Raw genomic sequence first — 20,687 nt, 5'->3', positions numbered from 1 at the left:
TAAATACTCATCCCGTAGTAAAGCTCTCCAAGGACAATGATATTTTCATGACCCAGACTTTTATATAATCTAAACTCACCTTTTGCCAAAGATCAAGTAGAGATTCCATTCCACCTGAGGCAAGTTGGGTAGATGAAGTGAACCTTGGTTTCCCTACGGTGCCAATCAGCCTATGGCATTTATTCCTGACATGTGAATTTAAACTTAGTTTGCAGAAACTTCTATTCAAGAGATTAATTGGGCCAGGCATGGTGGCTCACACCCGTAATTGCAGCATTTTGGAAGGCAGAGGTAGGAGGATCACTTGAGCCCAAGAGATTGAGGCGGCAAAGAGCCATGACTGGGCCACTGCACTCCAGCCTGGGTGACAGAGAATAGATCTTATCTCAAAAAATAAATAAACAACATTTAAAAAAAATTGAATACAGCATGAGCAAGTAGAAAAGATTAATTACAGTTTTACATGAGCTCTATAACAAAACACACACACACAAAATAGCCGTCTACCTATACGCAGTGTTCACTATTTCCTCACTCATTTAAGGACATTCACAATTGCCTCATCTTCTTTGAGTCGCCTTTATTTCTTATCCAGGACATTCCAGACTCTGTATTCCCTTTTTTCTGGAAGCCTGAGTTTTTGACACCAAATTAGAACAGAATATGGGCTATACCTACTGACATAGTCTCCACTATTGCTTGTAAGCAGGCGTTTTTAGTCTGGTACTAAAGTTGCTACTGCCACTATCTCCTGGCTAAGGCATTGCCTCAGCTTATAAAGCCTCCCTCCCAGGAAAGTTTCCACTTTATTCTCACATTAGAGCTTCCTAAAGGATCACCCTCAACAGATTCTGTTGATGCTTCTAATATTTATACCCCTGGTGACATCATGAAAGTGAATACCTTTGTCATGTTTTATTTTTTAGTACCTTGACCTTCTTCAACTTTTAAATGTCCTGGCCCTGAATAACTTATGCTGCATCAGTGGTTGCTGGGATATGTCCAGGATTTGTCCACAGTAGTGGGATATGGGTATGTTCTAGTGTTTTCTTTCCCTCTGGAAGTCTTCTATCATTTTCTATAACTTCAGTGAAGATTCTCACATTCTATCCTTCCTTCTTCCTTCTCTCCCACATGTAGAGCTGGTAGTGATTGCTGGATTTGAGGGCCTTTCTTCCTTCTTGATTTTGTTTTGCTTTCTGGCCCTCATTTTAAAATTATTTGTATTTTTAGTAACTGATTTCTTTAGCTTTAGCTTGTGTCCTGTTTTATCCCCTTTTTTTTTTTTTTTTTTTTTTGAGAGTAGGGGCCAGAGTTTCACTCTGTTGCCCGGGCTAGAGTGCAGTGGCAGAATCTCAGCTCACTGCAACCTCTGCCTCCCAGGTTCAAGCAACTCTCATGCCTCAGCCTCCTCAGTAGCTGGGATTACAGGCGTGCACAACTACTCCCAGCTAATTTTTGTATTTTAGTAGAGATAGGGTTTCACCATGTTGGCCAGGCTGGTTTTGAACTCCTGGCCTCAATCCACCCACCTCAGACTCACAAAGTGCTGGGATTACAGGCGTGAGCCACCATGCCCCGCTATTTTATCCTCTATTTTGAAGAGATTAGATATTGATAATTTGAGGTCTACCGAAAGAATTTACTGTTTTAAAAAAAAATACCATCCAAATTCAACTTTCTGAGTAGGAAAAACTCAGATAGGAAATCATTCTCCTTGGATGAAAACAACCTCAAATAACCTAGATTTAACATGGCCAATTCCTGTCCAGTCTGGCTCTCATTTAGTATATCTCATTCTTTGGCATTTCTATAGAGTTCCAACTCCATAAATTTCTTAAACTTATTTCTTCAGTAATGCAAAAAAAATCTTCAGTTTTTTTCTTCTGATAACTATATCAACTTGGTTGTCACCTATATATAGAACTTGAAATCACCTCTAATGATCATCCTGTTATTTCACTCTCAAATCCCACCATTTTCTTCCTTTTTTTTTTTTTTCTGAGACAGAGTCTCGCTCTGTCACCCAGGCTGGAGTGGTGGCACAGTCTCGGCTCACTGCAACCTCCGCCTCCCAGGTTCAAGTGATTCTCCTGCCTCAGCCTCCTGAGTAGCTGGAATTATAGGTGCGTGCCATCACGCCTGGCTAATTTTTGTGTTTTTAATAGAGATGGGGTTTTGCCATTTTGGCCATGCTGGTTTCGAACTCCTGACCTCAGGTAATCAGCCTGCCTCAGCCTCCCAAAATGGTGGGATTACAGGCATGAGCCACCATGCCTGGCCCCTTTTTTTCAATTCCTTTTAACTATTCTTCAAAGAATGGTTACAATGGCTGTTATTGTAGCTTCCATCTACAACTTTGAGAGGATCCCTCTGAATGTTTTATCTAGGACTTCTTGGGGAGTCATTTCTGTCTCTCATTGAGATATTGTCCCTCTTGGGCTTTTAGATTTAGTTTGATCATATCCATCCTTTCTTATCTAATGACAACTATGGCCACACTTTTTCTAGTCTTCCTTTTAAAAGCAATTCAATCTAGATGCATCTCTTTTCCCTTTCAAATGTGTCTAGTCTGGCCTCCAAGATCTAATATGCTGTGTATATCTCTATTTAGTCTACCTAATGAAATAAGTCTTTTTTTCAGCTTAATTACGTCACGTGTTTTTGTTTTTGTCTTATTATACAATTGTTTTGATTTTGGTACTTAGAGTGACATTTAGATGTCTTGCCTTGGTGATCTAGTTTCTTCTTGATTTCCTGAGCAAAACCAAGTTTTCAAGAGACCTTTCCAATGACAGGCCTTTCCGACCTTTATTAGTTGATTAGACATTGGATTTGGAATAAAAATATAGTTGCTTTTTTAGGTTCAAACTGAAAACTCCAGTAGCCTGTCTAGGACTCTGATATTTTAGCTCATATTCAAAGACCATTCAATTAAACTCTTTGGAGCCTATTGGAAATTATTTGGTGAGGACTTAATCCTTGATTTATGACAAACCTCAGGAATCAAAGAGCTTAGCTCCACTCCAGTCCTTTTCATTGGCTCTAAGTGCTGTCCAAAATAGAAAGAAACAGCACTTGTGACAAGGGATCTAGATTTGCCTACCATGCCTGGCAGGAACAACACACTGGTGCTTTGTGGAAGCCAGCTCCCTTTTTTAGTATCTTATTCCAGCCTGCAGACACAGCCACCACAACAAATATTGTTCAGTCTTTCTTCATACTAAGAGGCCAAACCAGGAAATCTATACATTAAAATTCTGCCAGTCTGAAATTGTTTTGACAAATAGTGAAAGTCTTGCTCATCTCCTCATTCCAATCTTGAGCTTCATTTGCTAAGATAAAACCTGTTCCTGTGCAAGTCCATTAGTGTAACCTACAGCAGCTTATTCTTCAATGCTTTGCTGCTTCTCACTAAGGACCAGGAAGCCTAGTTTCCCAATAAAACGATCTCTGCATCTATAAAACCTGGACACAATTAGCAGCCGTTACTTCTCAGAGTGGGTGGTCTCGTATCATCTATGCCTAAAGGCCTAAAACTAAAACCACCAGTGTAGGTCATATCTGTCATCTTGAAAAATCTGTGCTGTGTTGCTACCGAAATGCCAGTTTCTCAAGGCTGAAGACTAAGGTCGAAGTTGGTGAGTTTTCATTTCTTTCCTCCTGCGTTGGGACTGATTGAGAGTTAGGACAGCTAGAACGATGCTAAAATATGAAAAATGCCAGCTGTATGACTGTTAAAGCTGAATGGAGGTATGCTTAGAAACGTAGACACAGTAAACTTTCTCATGCTTCACCCTGAATTTTTGAGCCTAACCTACTGGTACTTAGCACCAGAGGATTGCCTCCTGCTTTTCTAAAAGGCAGATCCCACTGAAGTGCATTGACTTCCAATATGAACACCTTCTCAGAAGAGAAGCAGATACAAAGGGAAGAGCCAGAGGAGGCTAAACGAAGCTTGCTTAGTTCTTGCTCCAAATTCACCAATCAGATAAGTTGCATCTTCTTTAGGGAAGAACTGGAGAGTAGGAGGAAGTAAAGAGGGGCCAGGAATATTCTCACAATTTTCTCTCCTGCGGCATGTATCTCTCCCATGTATAGAAACCAGTCTTTGGGAAATACAATTTTTTTCCTCTGACAGACATCTCTTAATATTGTGACAGTAAAATGAAAAATATTAGCAGGAATAATTTTTTCCCTTCTAACTCCCCTTCCCAATTTGGGCCTGTTTTCAAGGTAAGTAAAGTATAACCACCAGTTTCTGCACTTATTCTTCCCCTCCTGAAGATTAGTCACACTCCTGGTTGCTGAGTGTTTAGGAATAAGCGGGATTTAAAGCTAAGCTTCAAGAATTGGCTGGGATTCTTCCTTTCTCTACCTTTCTCGGACTATTCTACATTCTCATTCTCCTCTCCTCCATGGAATGGGCTCTTAGTTTGAAGTGAGTTCCATTTTGTTGGAGTGTAATTGTAAGTACTGTTGGCGGCATCTAAATCACATTTTTCAACACTTGACCGGCCACGAAGGTGGTATTTTCATCTTCATCTGTGATTTCCATGCATCTGTCTCTCAATTGCTGCTGAAGGTGAGGAAAAGTGGGGTTATAGTTTATCGGAACCCTTGAGCCTCAACAATAATAGAAAGAAAATATGTAGCATTGCTTGGCATGGGGCAGGCAATTAATACATCTGAGTTATCTCACATTTTAAGGTGAAACATCTACTATACAGATTCACAGGCCACTTTTTCTTCTAGAGCCCCCTAACATGATTTAAAGATTATTCAACTCTATGAAAATCAAGCAATTTTCTACTCTTATTATATTTAATTTCTTCAGGCTAAAATAACACATAAATTATCTTCTGACAAACTCCTTGAGTATTCTTTTTCATAGCTCTCTGTACATCTACATAATCTGGGCCCAACTGATGATAAGTTTTGTGTCAACTCTCACTTCTCCAAACAGGCCTTGATGAAAGAGAATGAAGAATAACTGGACAGTATGGGTGCAGTTAATTTCTGTGAACCCAAAGACAGTTAATGGAACCACAGACACACCAAACGAGCGGGATTTTTGTTATAAAATGGGTCAAATTTGTTTTCTATTATGAGTCTGCATTGTGTAGGTTGGGGCCGTTGTTACTTCTGTATTCTGTTTAGAAAGCTCCTCTTGTTCCTGCTGTGATGAAACAGGAATGTCTGTTTTTTTTCCTGAAAACAGATGGCCTTTCAGCCCAGAGATATAACACAATGTACATATCAATTGCTGTTTTCCCAATATGCAGACTCCATCCTTCCCTGGACAATTCCAGACCGTTTTTTAATAACACCCTTCATGTATAAGATGAGTCATTGTATGGAAACTCTGCTTCTGAATACAGCTGAACAAGAGGAAATAGCTCTAAATTACATCAAATCTATGCAAATAAAATGCTTATGGAACATGGATAAATGTTATAACAGTATAGGACTATCTAGGTTACTTTTAGAAGTGAATTGAAGAAAATTTTAGAAATGAATTGAAGAAAATACAGAAGAAAATAACTGTATAGAGAGTGTTAGTATAGAGAGTGTTATCTGGCCTACATGTCTCCATTCCCCAGTTCCCTAATCATGATAGACTTCACTAATTGATCTTGGAACTTCTGCTTTGCTGAGGCATGGCGACAGAATTACTCTCAATGTGTACTTCGATCAGACATTACCAATACATCAGAGTAGGCACATGAGATGAAAACTTTGTGCCTGCAGAGAGGTCTCTGAAGGCTCAGATATAAACACTGGCATTTAGTATTTTATTAACAAGTATGCTTTCCTTTGATATAATAAAGCACAGTTACAAAACTCCATTATCCTTTTAGTATAATGCATTCTAAGAAAGCTGAACTATCAATAATAAAGTTTTTAAAGATGTTAAACCCTAGGATCTCTGGATTAATTTAGTTACACATTATACCCTGGTTGGGGAAAGGGAAGAAGAAGAAAAGAAAAAGGAGCAAAAAATAAAAATAAAAACCTTCAGCAGATGGAAAAAGAATTGCTATATAATGCATAAAATATTCTCACCTGCTGCCCTTTTAAATACTTAGTAGAAAGGAGATGCAACCCCTTTTGAAAGGGATTTTAGAGAAAAATGCAAAGCAACAGATGAGAGGTAGTTTCAATTAGACATATACTAATCATTGATTATCATGACTAAGAATAAGTATAAACTTAATAAAAGTTAACAGAGAGAATGCAAAATTCACTGACATAATTTTAGGAGATATCCTAGTTTAAATTGGCACTACTCTAGAGAGAATACTAGAATGGGTACATTGACTTTCTAGTTTTATTCTCTTCAAAAGTAATCACAAACTAAACAGGATTCATGGCATCATATAGCCAAACAATAGTTGCTTGCAAGTCAGCTCACTTCTTTCAGCCCTGACAAGTTCTATGATTATAAGCCACAGGAATACAGAAGCCCTAGTTAAAGTAATTAGAAAACATAAATCTAAAGATTTTCATACATGGAACACACGGGTCAAGGAGGCATGAAACAAAGTGGTCAGCCTTTGTATTGTTATTGTTCTGTACCTTCAAAGCTGAAACACCTGTGAAAAAGATGGTGAATGAAAAAAAATATTGATGTGCAATTTTTGCATAGATTAGTGAAACAGACCTAAGAACTGCCCACATTTAGGGTATATAAACCATTGTATTACATTCCTACACATTTTGTCCTGTGTTTTAGTTTCTATTACAAAAACCTATATTCATGCTTACACATGCATGTAGCTCTCCGTCGTTTTCTAATAGCATCACATATTGTAAGTCCCATGAGTTTTGAGCCACGAAAACATGGTTTGGAGGCCAATTTTGTCATGTTTTTGGTGTGTGATTTTCGGAAAATTAACCAAGTTTTATGTATCTTAGTCAGAAGTTTTTTTTGACAATTATATTCCACACTCTTATGAAGATGCTTAGTGGATTAACTACAGTAGTGATTTAAGAAAATTATTTCCACTGCTGTATTGTAAAACAAAAAAAATAAAAATCCAAGTCAAGCAGATTGACTCAATTTCATTGCTAGTTTTTATTTAATTTTTTTTATACAGTTATCAAATCAGTGAGCGGCTGCCCATAACTCAAAATTTCAGCTGGTGACTGTCACTGGCAGTTAAGATCATCTCTCCAAAAAAAAAAAAAAGACACTGTGATGACTTTCAGATTGACCTTGGGTAAGGCAATAAGGAATTTATTTGCCAGTATCTGTTAATGCTATTAGCAGTACATCACAGTGAATGAGAGCAGAGATTAGGAAGCTAGAAAGCCTGAGTTCAAATCTCAGCTCTCCCACTTACTAGATATGCAACTTTGAACAAGTTACTTAACTGCTCTGTGAAATAAATTTCTTAATGCAAAATGGAAGAAATTACAAATTTCTGCCTTTTAGGGATGTTCTGAGGAATAAATAATTTATTGAATGAAAGTCCTCAGGGCTTGTCTGACATGAAGTTAACACCATGTTAGCTTCTAATATTATGTCTACCTAGTTGGTTTATCTGAGCATATAAAATTCATTCAGGGTAAATACATTCCCTTCCTTACACTAAAATGTGCTATACAACTCCCTGGCAGTGGATGTACTCAGTAGATTATGACGAGTAGAAGGTTAAGTTACCTGTAATTTGTTTTCATATAAATAGGAATATCTGTATTCGAGGCAGACATAACACTTTTTCTTCTCCAAAGAAGAGGCCAAATTTCTGTTTTCTTAGAGAAAGAGATTGAAATTCCAGCAAATGAACTTGGAATGTAAATCCTTATCTCTTACTTAATTACATTATTCATAGGTATGCAGAAGTGACCTTGCTTTCCTATTGCCTGACCACACAGTCTCAGCCTCTCAGTCTGTTTCTGACTCTTCACACAGTCATGAATAGCATATTTTGTTGCAGCTGCACCCATATAAAAGGAAGTTCATCCTGATTAGATATTAAACAATAAGGTGGTCATACCTACATGCCAGTGACAGGGGACTGAGTCAGTAGAAAATCTCAGCAACAAAGAATTGCCCCCAGAAGGCTCTCCATTCCAAAAAGTGACAGAGACATTTGTAAACCTGCCCAAAGAAATTACTGTGTATTGAATATATAAATATAATCATTAATATATAACAATGATCTATATCATTGAGAAACTCAGAAAGCTAAGTTTGTTATAAATAATGCTGAGTTTCTGGGACCTGCTTTTGCCATGAGACAGAAAAAATTGAGCTCACTGCTCATTGGACAAACAAGTATAAAATAAATTACTGAAACCTGAGGATTTCAGGTGTTAGGTTATGCAAAATGAGGACTTGTGACTAAGCACAATTGTGTTTTCCCTCCCCAAAGTGCTTGGCAATCCTGACCTATAAATCTCTCTAATAGCCCTTGGAGGGAGATTGTGGCATTATCCCATTTTATGGGTCAGGACTCTATAAAATGCAGGCCTGTGAATCTGCCCAAGGCTAGAGAAAAATTAGTTTCAGAGTTTTTCATAAGGCTTAAGTGGTTGTGCTGAAGTAGAAAGAAAGGTGGACTTGGAGCCTGTTTATGTTATAAACTTGGTTAAATCTCTTAATTCAGTCTTAGCCCCAGTTTCTTCAACTGATAAATAGTTTGTGTATTTTAATCCTGTCTCCAAGGGAACGCTTCACCACTGAGAACAGAGGAACCATAAGATCGATTGACCATGTCTAAAATTGCAGCTAGTTTTGCTCCTGATAATTTAAATTATTCCACATTCTCAACTTCATAGTCATACCTTTCATCTCCCTTACCAACAACTCTTGTTCATGCCTGGGCTATCAGTCTATTAACTCATTGCTGTCCTGCCTGCAAACCTTCAGTGGCTCACAAAATCAATTTTTACATTCACTGAACCAGGACTTTTATGTTCTCTACTGTGTGGCATAAAAAGATTATAACAGCAACATGCACATTGATTGATTCATTCATTTATTCAAGCAATAATTATTTCTTCACGTTCTAGCCACTTTCTGGGCACTGGAGATTCAACAGTGAACAAAGCAGACAAAATTCCCTGCCCTCGTGGAGCTATGTCCTGATTGGGGCAGACAAATAGTATATAAAATGAATAAAATATATAGCATGGTAGATAGTAAAATGATTAAAGAGAAATGTAAAAAAAATAGAAAAGGGATATATGAGGTGATGTAAAGATTGTTACTATTTTAGACAAGTTAGCCACAGGTGACCTCAAGAAGCAGGTAGCATTTTAGCAAAGACCTAAGCTAAGGTAAATAGATTGCTATTTTGTATCATGAACTTAAAATACCAAACAACCCTGTGAAGTCAGTATTATTTTCCTATTTTACAGTTAGGGAAACTGAGTCTAGTAAAGTCCAAGGTTGCCAAACTTATCAAATAACAGTATAGGATTCCTAGGTAAATTTGAATTTATAGATTAAATCTCATTCAACATTTGGGACATTTATACTGTTTTAAAAAAAAGTGTTTATCTGAAATTCAAATTCAACTGGGAGTCACTTCTTTTGCCTGGCAAGCTTAGTTAAGTCTAGTGTTAACTTAGTCTAGCTCAACTAATACCAGTTAAGCCTAATTTATATAGCTGGTCACTTACGAGGCTGCTATATTAACTTGGTGTTAACTCTAAAGCCTACACACATGGTCCGCACTCTCACAAAGCTGATGATTTATCAAGGAAACACATTTATCATGAAAAGACAAATTGTCCTATAAGGAGATGTTCATTGCAGATTTGGAAGCTATATGACCACAGTGCACTGTGTGTGTTTTGGGGAGTGGGGTAGAAGGAAAAGATCTTGAGGACGCTATTGAGAATACACATGGCAAAGATCAAATGCACAGAGGTGTAGATGACAAATGTTTCCATGTATTCAGACACAGGAGCATAGAGAGGTGCAGTTTGAGCAGACACTTAAAAGGCAGAATAGGCTCAATTTGTAGTCTTCAAATGCCCTGATAAAAGAATGGAATTGCACCCTGAGGACAAGTTAAAATCACTTAGGTCTTTGAGCAGAGAAATTTTCTATTTTAAAAAAATCTTTGAATTATATAATAACTGATTCACCTTTATTAAGAATAGATTGAGCAGCTACCACCAAACTTTTTTTTTCAGTGTCAGATTCCTTTCTGTAAGATAAGGAAAATCACTCTACCCTTCTCTTGGGGATCTTTATTATTATTATTATGATTTTAATAAAGTGCCATGACCTTTTTTTTTTAATATTAAAAGGATTTTTGCTCTACTTTGACTTTATTTCTTTTTTTTTCCTTTTAAACTCTTTCTTTTTCATAGTTTTTTTTTTATTATACTTTAGGTTTTAGGGTACATGTGCACAATGTGCAGGTTTGTTACATATGTATCCATGTGCCATGTTGATTTCCTGCACCCATTAACTCGTCATTTAGCATTAGGTATATCTCCTAATGCTGTCCCTCCCCCCTTCCCCAACCCCACAACAGTCCCCGGAGTGTGATGTTCCCCTTCCTGTCATGACCTTCTTTTAAATACCCAGTATTCTCCATTGCATTTACAAAAACGAAGTTTCATATAATTAAGTCTTCAAATGGCTTCATTTCTAAAAAATCACAGAAATGAAGCAATGGTCCTGCATTATTAAACACATGTGTCACCAGAGGTGTTACTTCATGTCTTTCCTTAATGCCATGAAAAATAAAATGGGAAATTAACTGGAAGATTTTACAGGGTCTTTCTATATTTCTCAATCAAGAAAGAGTAACCAACATTCAAAATAGACTTAAGCAAAAGTAAGGAACATTCTTTTTTTCAGTAGGAACATTTTGAAATTCGTATTAAATTTGTAAGTCTCTCACTAAAGTACTAAATTGAAAAGAAGCTCTAACTTCCCAGGTGCTTCATTTGTGGGAATACCTCCATTTATGAGAATTGTACTCATGTTCTGTTGGAAGTGAATAGAGATTGATTCAATTCATGTTATCACTTTCAGAAATGCCAAGTTGAATGTTCCAGAAAATAAGAGTTTAAGAACTCCCAAGTAGATAGACTCACATTTTGAGTTGGTGTCTGACATAGCTATGTGAGGATTTGATGTGCAAATATATGCATTTTCTATTTAAAACAAACAGTCTAATTTAAAAATGGGCAAAAGACCATGAAGAGACATTTCATGAGGATAATGTACAGATGCCAAATAAGCACAGGGGAAGACATTCAACAGCATTAACCGTGAGAAGAATGCAAATAAAAACCACAATAAGATATCAATTCATACTTTTAAGAATGGCTGAAAAACAAAACAAAATAAACCTGACAATACAAAATTCTGGCAAGGATGTGGATAAATTATATCAGTCACACATTGTTGGCAGACATGTAAAAAATCCAGTCTACTATTGGTAGAAATGTAGGTTGATTCCATATCTTTGCTATTGCAGATAGTGCTGCGATGAACATAAGTGTGCACGTGTCTTTATGGGTGAATGATTTATATTCTTTTGGGTATACAGCCAATAATGAGATTGCTGGATCGATTGGTAATTCTGTTTAGAGTTATTTCAGAAATTGCCAAACTGCTTTCCACAATGGCTGAACTAATTTGCACTCCCACCAGCAGTGTATAAGTATTGTCTTTTCTCTGTAATCTTGTCAGCATCTGTTTTTTGTTTTTTTGTTGTTGTTGTTTTTTTTTGAGACGGAGTCTCACTGTCGCCCAGGCTGGAGTGCAGTGGCGAGATCTCCACTCACTGCCCGCTCCACCCCCCGGGTTCATGCCATTCTCCTGCCTCAGCCTCCCGAGTAGCTGGGACTACAGGTGCCCACCACCTCGCCCGGCTAATTTTTTGTATTTTTAGTAGAGAGGGGGTTTCACCGTGTTAGCCAGGATGGTCTCGATCTTCTGACCTCGTGATCCACCTGCCTCAGCCTCCCAAAGTGCTGAGATTACAGGCATGAGCCACCGCACCCAGCCAGCATCTGTTATTTTTTAACTTTTTAATAATAACCATTCTGACTGGTGTGAGTTGGTACTCCATTGTGGTTTTAATTTGCATTTCTCTAATGGTTACTGATATTGAGCGTTTTTTTCATATGCTTGTTGGCAAATATTTTCTTCCATTCTGCAGGTTGTCTGATCACTCTGTTGATAGTTTCTTTTTTTCACAGCAGTTTTATACATAAATAGCCAAAAACTAGAAAAAGCTCAGATGTTTTTCAATGGTTAAAACATTGAATGGCTGAACAAACTGTGAATGGTCATGGTTAAACAAATCATAGTATATGCATACCATGGAATACTACTCTGAAACAAAAAGGAACAAACTATTGACATACCCAACAATTTAGATGAATCTCCAGATAATTATTGAATGAAAAAAGTCAATCCCAAAAGTTTATCTGCTACAAAATTCCATTTAAATATTGTTCTTTAAGTGATAAAATTACAAAAATTGAGAACAGATTAGTTCTAACATTAGCGTTTCATGATTAATGCTTAAGAAGTTCATCTAATTCAAAAGAACTTCTCACTTTTAGTCATTTTTTGTTTATTTTAAAAGTCAATAAGTTAGAGTCACCATCTCTTCTGTGGTAAGACAGAAGAGGTAGCATGAGTGGAGTACAAATGTATGGGACTCAATGTCCAGGGATATTGCTGCTTAGTTCACTTCCCATGTGACATTGGGCAAGACATTTAAAATTGCTGACTATCAGTATTCTCACTAAAAATGCTGAAAAATAATATGATTCAAAAGATCCCTTCTCATCCCAATATTTTATGACTCCATGAAAAAACAGATTTCATAATAATCTTTTTCTTATATTCTCTGCAGTCAATCATTTTTCAACAAGACATCTTTGCCAAACTCAAAGGTATAAATGTATATGAGTCTCTGTCAAATTCTCATTTCATTTACAATTTGTCTTCATATATTAGCAGGATCAAAAGCTTGCATAAGATTTTGTTCATTTAATTTTCTTTAAACCACATTTCTACCATTTTTTTTACTCTTTTTTTAAACTAATCTCTAAATTAGAATTTAAAAAGAGAGAGAGACTGTAGAGGAGATGCTGTTTCCGTTGTTAGAAATTATATTAGGGTTCCCTCAATTTGGCTCACTTTTCATTTTGAAAGTCTTGTACAACCAACCTGGAACATTTTTCTTCACTTCCATCCATATCATGCCAATCTAAAAAAAAACCAACAAATGCTCTATATTTATTGCAGCTGCATTATGCTATTTGCAACATGACAACCTATTTAAAAGAAATAGAACTCGTGCCCTGTGTAGGAGTATTTTGTTTTTACCTTTAAAAGGCTTGTAGTCAGGCTGTCAGTGAAAGAAAATCCAATCTCATTTTCATCTAGTATGCACTGCAGAAACATTACTCTGATATGAACCAGAGCTTGAAAATGGAGAAGCAATTGTTGTTGCTAATCAGAAACAAATATCACACAGAGACAATTGCTTTTTTTCCTGCACAAACAATACGCTTGCAGATTAAATTCATTAAATACAGGCACACTATTGACACAATCTGATCAGAAGCTCTAAGCCACAGATGCTCAGAAATGCTGACTTGTGTCACAAAGGAAAATAGTTACTATCTACTTCCCTCTGAAGCAAGAGGAAGATGTAAAATGAAGGCAGCAACTATTTACAAAGCACACTGTAATTGCCAGCATTTATTGAACATTTATTATGTGCCAAGCACTGTGATAAGTGTTTGACTTATTTTATTTCCTTTTCCCCCCTCAAAACAAAGATGTGTATCTGTTATGCCAATTTCTTTGATGGCATTCAATAACATATACAAGCTCATACTATAAATAAATAACATACTATAAATAAATAACTGTGTTGGATGTCAAAGACTATATCACCTCTCTAAGTATATGTGGCTTAGGACAAAACTGAGAATAGCCAGCTCATCTATTCTTTCAATCATCTATTTTTTCCTATAGATATTTGTTGAGCACCTATTACGTTTGATGCATCATTTCAGAATATTGGGATAGATTACTGAAAAAAAGAAATAATAATAATTTCTGCCATTTTGGTGTCTGCATTATAGAGAAGGGAGATAAAAATTAAGTAATCCATATGCATATTTAAGTTTTAAAAGTAAGATATATACCATGTTAGAAAATTATAAGCGATATGGGAGGAAAAAGCAGAGTAAGAGAATTGGTGTATGAGGGTACATGTGTGCGGTGGGTGGGGGCTGAACATAATTCTACATTGTGTAAACAGAAGAAGCTCCACAGTAATGAAAACATTTAAGCAAATATTGGAAGAAGGCAAGGGAATTTGATAAGTGGAAAATTGGAGGAACAGTGCTTAAAAGAACGAGAGCAGCTCATTCGAAGACAATAAGCCAGGGGGATATTTTGTATGTCTGGAACAATGAAGAGCCAGATATATCTGGAGGAAAATGCATGGAGGGAATAAATAGTTGAGCTTGGAAAACTAACAACTTTGTAGGCTAATGGAAGGCATTTGAGTTGTCCTTTGCATGAGATAGAAGGCAGTGGAAGGATTGGAGCAAAGAAAGACTATACTATTTACTAACTTATTTTTAGACAGACCCCCTCTGGCTGCTATACTGAGAATACAGTGTAAAGGACCAAAATGGAAATATTATTTTCAGTGACCTGTTAGAAGTCTCACATGGAGTGACAAGAAGTGTTAAAAATTCTGGATATATTGTAAAGGTAGATAATCTCCATTGAGATCAGATATAGAGTTTGAGAGCAAATAAGTAAAATCCAAGAGCATCCAAGATTTTTGGTATCAGAAACTAGAAGGAAAGAACATTTATAACTGAGTTGGTGGGGTCTGCAGATAGAGTTTAATTTGGGAGGAAGATCAGAAGTTGGACATGTTAACTCTGAGATGTTCTCTATGCATCCACTTGGTGATGTTGAACAGGCCGTCATATCTACCAGCCTGTAGTTGAGAATCTCAGTGTGTTTTGGAGCTGTAACTCTGGTAGACTGGCAAATAGCGTGGAGATCAGATGAGATTATCAAGGGAGTGAGTATAGATGGAGAACACAACAGGATTAAAGACTGATCTCTGGGGTAGATAACTGTAAGAGTCCAGGAAAAGCAGGAAGAACCAACAAAGGAAGGTTAGGAAGGAGTGACAAGTGAGACAAGAAAAGCCAAGAATATAAGGTTCTGAAAGACAAATGAGTGGAGTGTTTCAAGAAGGAAGTAGGGACAACGATTTGTCAAATGCTACTGTAGTTAAATAGGATGAAGATTGAGAAGGGCCTATTGCCTTTACCATATAGTAACTTTCCAACACTTTCACTGAAAGTGATGGAAACCTGAGTTAGTAGGTTTAAAAGAAAATGAGAAGAGAGGAATGCAGCAGACAAAATGGACTTTTCTTTAAGGATATGAGCTGCAAAAAGAAGAGAGGAAATGGTACATAAGCTGGGTGGGGGATGGGGAGAAATGGCATAAGATTTTTCTTTCTTCAAAAGGGAAAAAATAGTGTGTTTGATTATGGATGGGAATGGTGCCAGTAGAAAGGAAAACAATGCCTTACACATGAGAGAGGGAAGATAATTGTTTGATTTTTTTCTTTTCTTTTTATTTTTTATTATTTTTTTTTTAGTAGGCAACAAGAGATAGAATTCAGTGCACAAACAGAGAGACTGGTTTTTTGTTGTTGTTGAGACAGAGTCTCGCTCTGTCACCCAAGCTGGAGTGTGGTGGTGCAATCTCGGCTCACTGCAACCTCCACCTCCCATATTCAAGCAATTCTCCTGCCTCAGCCTCCTGAGTTGCTGGGATTGCAGGCAAGCACCACCATGCCCAGCTAATTTTTGTATTTTTAGTAGAGACAGGGTTTCATCATGTTGGCCAGGCTGGTCTCAAACTCCTGACCTCATGATCCACCCGCCTCAGCTTTCCAAAGTGCTGGGATTACAGGTGTGAGCCAACGCGCCCAGCAGAGAGAGATTAGTTTTTACTTAGCAGTGTAGATAGCTCAACTAGAGTAACAAAATTTTTACTTTGGTTAACTCCATAGGTGTGGTTGATGTGAGTGGAAATCATTCTCTGATTGCATCATTTTTCTCAGTGAAGTGAGAAACAAGGTCATCAGCAGAGTGTTGAGGTAGAAGAATGAAAAGAGTAAATTGACTAACAATTTATAGCATGATTTGGGCCTGCATTTTTGTTTGTCATCATCAATTTATATGGAACCTGCCAGTAAGATCAAGAGTTTTTGTTGCAGGTAGTAAACTGCATGGCCAGAGACACTGGGTAGGTGGGGAGTTGAATTTAACCAAGGTATGTTTTGTGAAAGAATATTAATAAATGAGAGAGAGGCAAGGGAATTGAAGAGGAATGCAAGAAGAAGGTAATTAGTAATTATAATGACTGACCATTGAATTTAAGCTGGATAAGACAGTGAGAGCAAACCAGAGATTTAAGGGCCAGGAAAAATTGTCAGGATAAAAAATGGATGTCCAGTAGGGTCTATTGATTATTTAAATCGCAGTAATAAAGTGATTGATCTGGAAAAAGAAAGGTAATCACTGAAATGTGAGCATGGTTCATGTACAGTTGAAATTAAAGAAGGATTGAATTTAAATTAGGTTGTGAATTAAAATGGCATAGACACCCAGATCATTAGAGGAGAGGAGCTCAAGGAATTGAGGCCAAGAATGACTGGAAAGATTATTTTCATATACATCGAAATTGCCAAGAATTAAGAATAGAGTTGTGATAGAGAAAGAAACATTGAATCAATAACCAGTATCATTTATATATCAAGAGAAGTAACTCAAAGATTGATAAGCAAGAATACTAGTGAGGAGTGGTAAGTAGATGACATAAAATGGTCATATGAGATTTCAAGCTAGGGCTGTTAGAGGAAAACTCTGGAAGCTTACGTGGAGAGAAGGAAGATAGCTGCTCTTCCTCCAGGACTGGTGGTTGAGGAGTTGTGGGGAAAAAAAAAATAGCCACACTGAAGAGGATGACAGGGGAAAGATGAAGAAAATGCTCAGAAAACAATCTGAGAATATAGGCAATTCTGCTGCTGATAGAATGTTAATTCCGGAGGACACACTGAAAAAGTTTCAAAAACTGGACATCCAAGGATGATAGGGAATGTGTGAAGTTTATGGAGATTTAAATGTGGGAGAAAAAGGGCAATGTGAGAAATTGGTACTTCTTACTAGTTATTCTGAGAGCCCAGAACTCCCTTTGCCTCGTCACACAGTGGGGCCATGTGTTTATGACGAGTTAACTGGGTTAGGTATTCTAATTTTAACGTTCATCTACCTTTTACACATTCTTCCCAGTTCTAACAAGTCTAAGATTTGGGGGGTATTTAAGTCCCTGTTTTTTCTCATCTTGAATCAAGGTGACAGGTAAGAGAGTCTAGAGATTGAAAGCTCTCCCTCCAGAAATAGGAGGGTATCTACAGATGTCTATGTGCACAAAAAGAACGTTTGTGTGTGTGGTGTGTGGTGTTTGATGTGTGTGTGTGTTGTACGTGGTGTACGTGTGGGGTGTGTGTGTGTGGTATGTGGCATGTGGTCTGTGTGTGGTGCATATGTGGTGCATGCGTGGTGTATGTGGTGCGTGTGATATGTGTAGTGTGTGTGGCATGTGTGTGTAGTGTGTGTTGTGTATGTGTAAATATATGTGTGATGTGTGTGGTATGTATGCATTTTGTGTGTGTGGTGTGTCTATTTGTAATCTGTATATGTTGTGTGGTGTGTGTGTGTGTGTGTGTATGTGAATGCATGGAGAATAGAAAGCTAGAAAATGTATTCTCGCAAAACTATATTCTATTTCCGAAGTGACGAAGAGTTGAGTGAATGGAGAGAATCTCTTAATGAGAATACAAGCTTATGGTTTTTAGCCTGTAGCCAAATATAGCTGATAACGATGAATCTCCTCTCCACCCCTACTCCTGCCTTCTCTACTTCACAGATTCTCCTGTGAGACATAGACTGCAGAGAGCAGTGGTTTACGTTCCTTTAAATCCCTGTCTTACTCTTTCTCTTCACTCTGAAAGTGTGTGTGAGAATGGCCTTCCAGCATGGCTAGTACTTCTTTTCTCTCTGTAACAACTCTGCCACTTACCAAATCATTAGTCATTCTGGATACTGAAATACTGAAATTTCTAATTCCATATTTTTATATGTTATAAACTATAATCCCAGACATTTGCTCTATTTGTATGCCCCTTATTAATAAATAGATTTAATTAAACCCACTGTCGAGCTTTTTTTTTTTTTTGGAAGTTTTTTTTTATTGTACTTTAAGTTTTAGGGTACATGTGCACAATGTGCAGGTTTGTTACATATGTATCCATGTGCATGTTGGTTTGCTGCACCCATTAACTCGTCATTTAGCATTAGGTGTATCTCCTAATGCTGTCCCTCCCCCTCCCCCCACCCCACAACAGTCCCTGGAGTGTGATGTTCCCCTTCCTGTGGAGCTTTTTGACAAGAACACCAAAGGATTTTCTCCACTTTTCCCATTCACTTTCCAATTAAATTGCACTTTCACTCTTTCATACTCCTTTTGGGCTCTTCGTTCCTTTCCATCCCTCAGCTATCACTACAATATCTTTTCATCCTCTCCTGTAACTTGAATTTGCCATATTGCAACCTCAATGAGTGGAGCTAAAGTCTCTGAATTCTCTTGGCTTGGGAAACAAATCCCCTTCTGGAAGCATATGATAATGCATAAGGCGATACTAATGCTTCTAAAAAGTTGGCCTTTTAAAGGACTGTAGCCAATGGTTGGTACTTAAATTAACAGAAACAGTGCAATAAAGAAAGCATTCTTCTTGAAGGCCCAACATATGGATACAAAACCCACTTCTTTGAGTTAAAAACAGATAGCAGGATGTAAGAAGCATTGCAAAAACTATAACATGTCACATAAAAGTTAACTTATCTTTGCTTTCCGAGTCAGAAACTGTAATATATAGGGAATCAACCCACTTGCCTCCCACAATTTCTTCCCAGCTGCCACTATTGAAGCTATTCTTGTCCTCTCTGCATTGTACCCCCTGCTACTTCCTGTGTTACTCACCCAGGTAAGCAGGAGACCTGGAGCTCTGCCCAGGCTGGTTGTCAAGGAACCTTGCTTGGCATACAAGTGTGTATGTTGGCATGTCTGTAGATGTCTGAAGGTCATGGAACAAAATAGAACTCCCAGTTTGGAATGAAAGAAGACCCAGCACATAAGGCTCAGTTTGAAGTATAAATGTGTCCAAGACAAACAACTGGATTCAAAGTACAGGGCTGACAATACAGAATAGCCCCGATGACACAAACAGGTTCAGGAGGCAGACAATGAAATGATTCCCAGATGCAGTTGGATACAGGATTATAAATACACTCAAATCGAAGGCAGGAGGGATGCTAAGTTTGTTCAGTCAGGAAGGAGAAACCCACACCATTTTAAGTCCAGTTATACAAGAACTGCCGATCTAACCAGATGTGTCCCAGACACTGCACATCTTAAAGGATACTTGCTACAGGTGTGGAACACCAGATCCTTTGGATGGCTGGGAAGAACTTAAAAAACAAAAACAACAACAAAAAAAACTGCCTTCCTATCCCTAAGAGAGAAACAAAATGATCTTTTCCCATCATTTGCAATAATGTGAAAACTGACTTAAAAGGTTTTTCTTTTAAACATTGCCACTCGTGTGATATAAATACATATGGTGTTTCATGGCACAGTGAAAATGAGGAATGGTGTTGGAGAGGATGCTCGTTTTCTGAAATGCATTCTGCACAGAGCTTTCGACCATGTGGCAAAGGAGAATTACTAGTGGCTTCCTAAGCAGGACTCGTGGTGGGGCTCTTTGTGCCACTGATCTCCTTGTGCCATCTCTTCTCCTGTGGTTGAGTGAAACCCAGAGAAACTGACAGGCGCAGGAACAGCTAATAGGGTTGAGTTAATGGGTTATTCTCCTCTAGCCCAGGTGTATAACATGTGAGTGTACCAAGATCAAAGATATTTTTAGATGCTTTATTTCCTCAGTCCAGGCAAGGCTTAGGGCAGCCAGATGCCGGGGACAACCCCATCTAGTTTTCTCAGCATGCCTGACAAATATTGCCATCTTTTATGTGTGCTATGGCATGAAGAAAGGTGTGTCACATAGAGCTAATCACCAAGAGGGATTCAGGAATGCCTCTTAGTGATTCATTCAGAAGAATGAATCATTCATTCATTCTGCATTCATTCAGAAAGAATAAATTTCAGCATCTATAGCAGGTAGCATGACAGTGTAGAAAAAATGTAGAATCTACAACAATGTGAATCTGGGTTTACAGCCAAATTTACTAGCTAAGGGAAGTTTAATTGACCTATCCCACCCGAGTTCTGTTTTCTCATCTGTAAAATGGAGACAGGAAGTCCCTTTCTGGGAAGCTTAGAATAGGGTGAAAAGTTAACTGCTTTGCTCCTGGTGCATAATAAAGGCTCCCTGACGCCTTCCTCATCGACCTTGGCCAATATGAATGCTATTTCCTCAGTTAAAAGCTGAAAGACATGTGATAAAAGGACTCTGAACTCAAAATTTCTCACATTAAGATAAACAGTTTGAATAATGCCTGTGTCTTTCCTTAGTGTCAAATATTGCTTACTTCTATTTAAATAGGATTCAGTTTCTAGGTCA

This window comes from Hylobates moloch, unplaced genomic scaffold (genome assembly GCF_009828535.3).
Source record: "Hylobates moloch isolate HMO894 unplaced genomic scaffold, HMol_V3 SCAFFOLD_11, whole genome shotgun sequence".
Taxonomy (NCBI): Eukaryota; Metazoa; Chordata; class Mammalia; order Primates; family Hylobatidae; genus Hylobates; species Hylobates moloch.
Note: the sequence above shows the minus strand (reverse complement) of the source record.